Consider the following 7269-nt stretch of genomic DNA (forward strand, 5'->3'; position numbering starts at 1 on the left):
TTGATGAAATGCCCAAATAAGGAATCCACTTGGATTGTTCGTTAAATACTGAGATGAATATCACATGTGTTTGTTAGCTGCATATGAGTAGGATTAAGGTTACAATGTAGCTCAAGCAATTGATAACAGTCCCTATTCGGGTGGCCAAATTAGTCTCGCCACATTGGGTATACTCGATGAATCCGGGTCGTACGGCGATTGTCGATAGTGGTTAGGCCACGAGGGGTGCTTATGCGCTCCATGTCGATTAAGTCAGCGTGTGCCCGTACCAATCAAATTTGCATAACAAACCGATTGGCCTATTGTGTTTTTACCATGTATGGACGCGACTGCTTGAATCTAAGGTACCCCTCACCAATGTAAAGGCCCACTTTAACCATGGTACCATAATCCGCTAAGATTCATGAGCCAGGCATGGTAATATGGGACACCGTGTTCGAGCTGTCATCCTACGCTGGGGTGACTAGCCTCCCCTTAGTGACCAATAAGCAAATAAGACTCATGAGCTAGGCAATTGTGGTATGGGACACCATGTTCATACTGTCGGCCTACGCTGAGGTGACGAGCCTCCCGTAGTGACCGCGAGTATAAATTCTTGTAACTTGCTTATCGTATACATTTCATTAGGAGTGATGACCCTACAGCTTACCTATCGTATGTGCTTAACTAGGAGTGACGACCCTAGATGGATCCTTCGATTCGGGTCATTGATATAAAGGGAGGTACCTTAGCTTCCCAAACTTGCTGTATGAATAAACTTAATTAATTATCTGGCTAACACAACCATGCATTACACTGCATTAGTTAGGATGTGCTTTAAAGGTGATGAAGTTGCACCGTTTTGAAGAAGTGTTGTTATATGCGAAATAGGTTGTTATAGTTACTTGTGAGGGAGCTTCAATGCGAGGGCATACATCATTACTTGCACTCCATTTCTTCATTTAAAAAATTAGTTAGGAAGTGATTGTTTTATTGCTTTATCATTACTGCTTGATTGACTTGATAACATGTTAACTTTTGCCTTATAGTACTACTGAGTTGATCACTCACTCCCACTCTAAAACAGTGTTTTAAAATACCAACTAGACTCTGATTTAGATGCAGGTGCTGATGAAGTCTATGCAAAGGAGTAGGACTTTATGGATGAGGAGGAGGAATTCTCCTACTTTCAGCTCTCGGGCGGGTTGATGTAGACCCCATGCCGATGTGAAGGGACCACTGGGATATCTGGCTTAGATGGACACTTTTACATATCCATATTTTATTCATTTTGAAATGATACATGTATATATTGAACCCGGTTACGTACTCATACTTTGGAAGAAACCTCGTGAAACATTTGTGTACTTATACAGATATGTTTTAGATTTCCGCTCTTGCTTAATTTCATTAAATTCGGAGTATGATGTGTTATTTAGTATAATCCCACGCATGCTTGACTCATTAACATGGAAGAAATCTGAATATCATCATCCATAATGCATAAGTGATGTTCTGAATCTCAGGAGTAGAGCTTTACTCGATTCTTGAAATTCAAGGCGTTATAAGTTGGTATTAGAGCATGATTTGGATTAAACTAGACCTGGAATTATAGGCTAACATGACAAACTTTGACTTAGGAAGGAGGTGATGAAATTTAGAGATGATCTTAGGATCTCAAAGTTTCACCGATAGGCGAGACCGAACACTGTAATTTAGTCTACAACGTACCTGAGATCACCTGCATTGACCTACATCGCCTCAGGGCCGTCAGTCGACGGGATTAAGTCCTTAGTTGATGAATTTCAGACCTGAGACGGATTTAAGTGGCGCAAATACACATGCGATGGACCACGAAAAACAGGCCCTACGGGCCTAAGGACCCAAACCAAGAAGTTCAGAGGGGCCCAAGGGGTCCCATGGACCAAAACCCATCACCGGAGGGGGTGGTAACCGCCCCATGGCGAAGGCACCGCTGGACCAACCAGACAGGGGCAATGGCGGCGCACCGCTGGCCGAACCAGATGGGTGCAATGGCGCGCCGCCGCCGGCTGAGCATGGAGGGTCCCTCCCACATGTGGGGGCCTCCTTTTACTTATCCATTCCATCTTTTAAGCCCATTTTACACCCCTCTCAACCATTTTCACACCTCCAAACCATTTTCACGCCTCCAAACTCTCTAAAAACCCTCTTTCTCTCTCAAATCTTCATTTTCATACTTCCAATCTCCCATTTTCTTTACATCCTACACCCCTCCACCACTATTTCTCTAAAACCATCCTTTACATCTCCTAATCTTCCTTGTATTTTCATTTCTACCCAATCACTCTTAATCCTTCAAATCTCTCCCTTATTCTCACTCATTTGAGCACAAAATCCTCCTTTTTGTGTCTCATAACCCCCATACCTTCAAATCCACCTCATCGTCAAAGTGTTTCCATCTCCATGGCTCTTTTCAAGATTGTGACCGCCATCTTCTCTATTTCGATGCTCCTTTCCCTTATAGAAAAGAAGAGAGTGGCCCCGGATGAGGTCGGGCCTAGTTGTCCGAGTCGCTCTAAAAAGAATCAAGTGCGGAGACAAGTGCAAGCACCGAGCAAAGGTCGAAACGGGACCTCGACCCTCAAATCCTGATAAAGAGGTCTCTATCAGCGGGCGCCGAACTTGGTAAGTTCCGTAATCGCAAGATTGTTTTCGAAGCTCAGGTGGATGAGAAGTTATTTGGGATATATCCAGTGATCACTCACCTCCTAGAGAATGGGTGGGATCTCATATTTGAAGGAAAAACACATACTAGTGAGAGCACCATACGAACCTTCTATGCACACATAAGGGACCCAACTCTTGAGCCTCTCCAGTTTACCATCCCATTGGGGAGAACAGAAACCAGTGTCGATGTGGATATCATGGCACATATCATGGGAGTAGAGCATGGTGTTGTGCATGCCAGCAAGACTAATCTCGCTAGTGGACGAGAGAGAGATCGTCGCACTCTCTTCCTTTGCGACCAACTTATTAATTGGTGGCGAGGGAACAACCTCCCATCGACAAGTGTGACGGAAGATTTCCACCTGCTCCACCATATATGCACGTACAACTGTATCCTAGATCGAGCAATCACACGAAATGCACTAGATTAATAGTGTACTTCCTGTACCGAGTTGGATAGGGAGAAAAAGTGTGTCTACCTACTCTTACCTTGACCCAGATAATTAATACGGCACGGTCTACTCGGGGGGGACTCGTCCCTCCCATTTGGCCGACTCATCTGCAAGATCGCCCGCAACTTCCGGTTCAGGCTCCACATGGACAACCTCACCCCTATCCATGTCGTCAATGAGACTACCCTCAACAATATGAAAATAGGCCCCAGGCAACGCCAAGCCAAAGTTGAAGAATTCAAGGATGAGATAGAAGAAGAGACCAAAGAAGAGGAAAACAGTGAAGAAGAGGAAAACAGTGAAGAAGAGAAGGCTCAGGACTCAGATGGGGGGCCTCTTGCTCGTGATGACCACCATGACCGGGCCGCCCTAGACGCCCGCATGGCTAAGATCGAGGAAAACCAGGCTTACCTGAAGCAGAAGTTCGAGGAAAACCAAGCCTACCTAAAGCAGAAGTTCAAGAGGATGTCCCGTACCCTAAAGGCCCTCCTGTGCTGCATGTAGGATAAGGGAGCACCTCCGCCTTCGCTAGAATCGGAGGAATAGTAGTATAGTTTGTAGTTGTTTTCCTTACATTTTGTAATAGCCTTGGATAGGCTTAGTTTAGATGCTAGGATTGGTAAGTGTTGAAGCCTTTTGTAGTAAGCTTTCATGTATTCTCTGTCATAGTACATATGATGTCGCAACATACGTAAGTGTGACAATTTTTGTTAAATGAAATGTATGAAGCTCCTTTTGTTTAGAACTGTGTAGAATGGTTGGAAAAAGTTAATGATGTTATCTAAATCCTATAAATGTTATACCCAATGTTGTATATAGGGAATGCCTCCTAAAACTACTCGGAACATGGCACGTCTCCCACTTGGCGGGTTGGTTGACGGGGCCCTTCTCCCAAGTGATAGTCAAACGGACCCTAGTTTGGGTCCGAGTAGCAAGACGATGCCGGATTCACAACCGGCCACTGGCCCCACAAATGGGCCAACACCGAGTGCACCACCGGTTCTGGGTCAGAACCGTGCGTCTTCTTCGACGCCACACATGCCTCAAGTAGCCTCTCCCCCTGATAGGTTGGAGCAAATGATGCTCTTAATGCAACAACAACAACAGGTTCTGGCAACTACAGCGGGGGCCATCGCACAAAACATGAATGTGGCCCCGCCGATGCCAAACGTACAGGCTACTGGGACTATGACTATAAGTGGCCTGTTCAAGCGCTTTCAACGCCTCCGTCCTCCCACTTTTATGGGTACTCATAGACCCGAGGAGGCCGAGTACTGGTTGGATCATATTTCTAAGATGTTGAGGTCGTTACACTGTACCAAAGCGGAACAGGCTGAGCTAGTCACATATATGTTTAAGATGGAAGCTAGCCTATGGTGGGACAGTATCATTTGAACCATTCCCACAGAATTTGCATGGACGTGGGACAAGTTTGAGGTACGCTTCCATGAGAAATATTTCCCCCTCACTTACCATAATGAAAAGGAGGGCGAATTCCTCCGCCTTCGACGGGGGAAATGACAGTGGCAAAATATGAGAACCGTTTCACGGAGCTGGATAGATATTCTCCTTTGATTTTGGCAAATGAGCCGATGAGAATGCGACGATTTTCAGAATGGTTGCGGGCTAACATCCGCACCAAGATGTGTTGTGCTAGCATCCCCAACTATGCTGAGCTAGTGAACATGTCCCTGCGAGCTGAGCAGGATGGTGAACGAGTGTCTCAAACAGGCATGCCAATGGGCCCGAGGGCCAGGCCTAAATTGTAGAACTGGCCGTTTCTCGGCAAGAGGCCGCGTACGAACTCGCCTCCAAGACCTATGGCCCCACCGGCTCAGTACAGGCAATCCGATCTTTAGTGTACCTATTATAACAAAGCAAGTCATATTGACCCCTTCTGTTTTACCAAGATGAAGGATAATGGCTACACGCCGCCTCAAAGGGTCAATCGCTAGCCACTGCATGCTATTTCGGCTCCACCTCTACGATCTGTAGCATCGGCACAACCATATAACTGACCTCCTATATCTAAAAATAGGCCGCCTCAATGACGTATGACAGTGCACCCTAACCGCTCGCAATAAGCTCGCGTGTATGCACTCGCCACTGAAGCATTAAATCAGCGGTTGTAGTACCGCTAGCCTTTGAAGTCACTGCCCACATCCAAGGTACACCAATATTTCTGTTGGTGGACACCGGGTCCACTGTTTCAATGATAGCATGCTCTACAGTCAAGCGATTAGAGTTGGACACTACCCCTATGGTTGGGGTGAGAGTCATCGCCGCAACAAGAACCTTCACAAATGCCACTAAGCTTTGTAAGAGTTGCCCGATAGACTTAGGGAGCAGAGTGGTGTGTATTGACCTGATTGTAACCCATATATATCATTATGACGTCATCCTTGGCATGGATTGACTCACCAAAATGAAGGCAAAGATCGACTGTGAAACCAGATTGGTGACAGCCCATGGGCCCGAGGGCACTACCTTCACCTTCCCAGTTCAGGTCAGTTGTGCTTACTGCATTTGTTGTTATGCTTCCCTATTGAAAATTTGTGATGGTCCATCACTAGGGGACACGCCAGCAGTCCAAGATTTTACGGACATGTTCAGAACGATCCCTGGACTAACTCCTCAGCACGAGATCAACTTTATCATCGACCTTGTGACAGGTGTGACACCTATCTCCTTACCGATATACTACATGCCTCCATGTGGAATGAAGGAACTGAGGAAGCAGATTGATGATTTATTGGACTCGGATTTTATACAGCCGAGCGTATCTCCTTGGGGAGCTCCTGTGTTGTTTGTGAGAAGAAAGATGGATCATTGCAATTGTGTATAGATTATCACAGGCTAAATCACATCACGATAAAGAACAAGTATCATCTACCCAAGATAGATGACCTGTTTGACCAATTGAAGGGGGCTCAGTACTTCTCCAAGATAGATTTACAGTCCGGGTATCATCAGTTGCGCATCAAGAATGAAGACGTGCAGAAAACAGCTTTCAGGATCAGCTTTGGGCACTACGAATTCCTCGTGATGCCGTTTGGACTTACAAATGCACCAGCCGTATTCATGGATCTCATTAACCGGGTATTTCGGCCGTATCTTTACCGATTCATCATCATATTCATAGATGGCATTCTAATATACTCAAGGAGTCGGAAAGATCACGAAGAACACCTGTGAGCAGTCCTTGATACTCTTAGACAGAATCAGTTGTTTGCATAGTACTAAAAATGTGACTTCTAGAAGGAAGAAGTCAAGTTCTTAAGACATATGATTTTCAAGAAAGGAATCGTCATGGACCTTGCCAAGGTAACCACGATACAAGACTGGGAGTAGCCCGACTCAGTTACAAAAGTGAGGAGTTTCCTCAGATTTGCCGGCTATTATCGTCGATTCATTAAGAATTTTTCCAAGATAGCCCGACCGTTGGCTCGACTTACTCGGAAAGATCTTAAATTTGCTTGAAATGAGAAAACAAAGGTAGCCTTTCAAGAATTAAAGGACAAGCTGACGTCTGCACCCGTATTAGTGCTGCCAGAGCAAGGGGTTAAATATACTATTTACACCGACGCCTCTCACGTCGGTTTGGGTTGTATGCTTATGCAGAAGGATAAGGTGATTGCCTATGTGTAATGACCCGAAAAATTTCGTGCAAAGACCCGAGTACTACCTCAAATTCTTTAGAAGTTATATATGGGTTATTTAGCGCTAAACTAGATTGCTTGTGTAATTAGCATCAATCAATTTAAATTTGATCTGCAGGACTCAAAACCTGTAAAATCGTTAGCGCTATGTTACTCTGAAATCTGGGATTCAACGCTAAATCCAGTTGCTCTCGGGATTTTTTGAAATCTTTGGATCGGACCGGGACCGCGCGTCGAAAGTCCGATGGCGATGATCTTAGACAGTTAAAGTCACCTTGTTGGGCTTGACCATCACCTCAGAAATCAAGTCCAGATGATGTCCTGGGTCGATTTAATTGAGTCCGGAGTATAGAGTATGAGAATGGTGAGAAATTAAACGTGTCGCTTGCGCGACGATTTTAAGCAATCTGACCGTTGGATTCTGACCCAATTTCACCCTCGGATCAGGGTAGATGGCCCAGGCATGTCAT

The sequence above is a fragment of the Magnolia sinica genome, chromosome 8 (assembly GCF_029962835.1).
Source record: "Magnolia sinica isolate HGM2019 chromosome 8, MsV1, whole genome shotgun sequence".
In the NCBI taxonomy this organism is placed as follows: domain Eukaryota; kingdom Viridiplantae; phylum Streptophyta; class Magnoliopsida; order Magnoliales; family Magnoliaceae; genus Magnolia; species Magnolia sinica.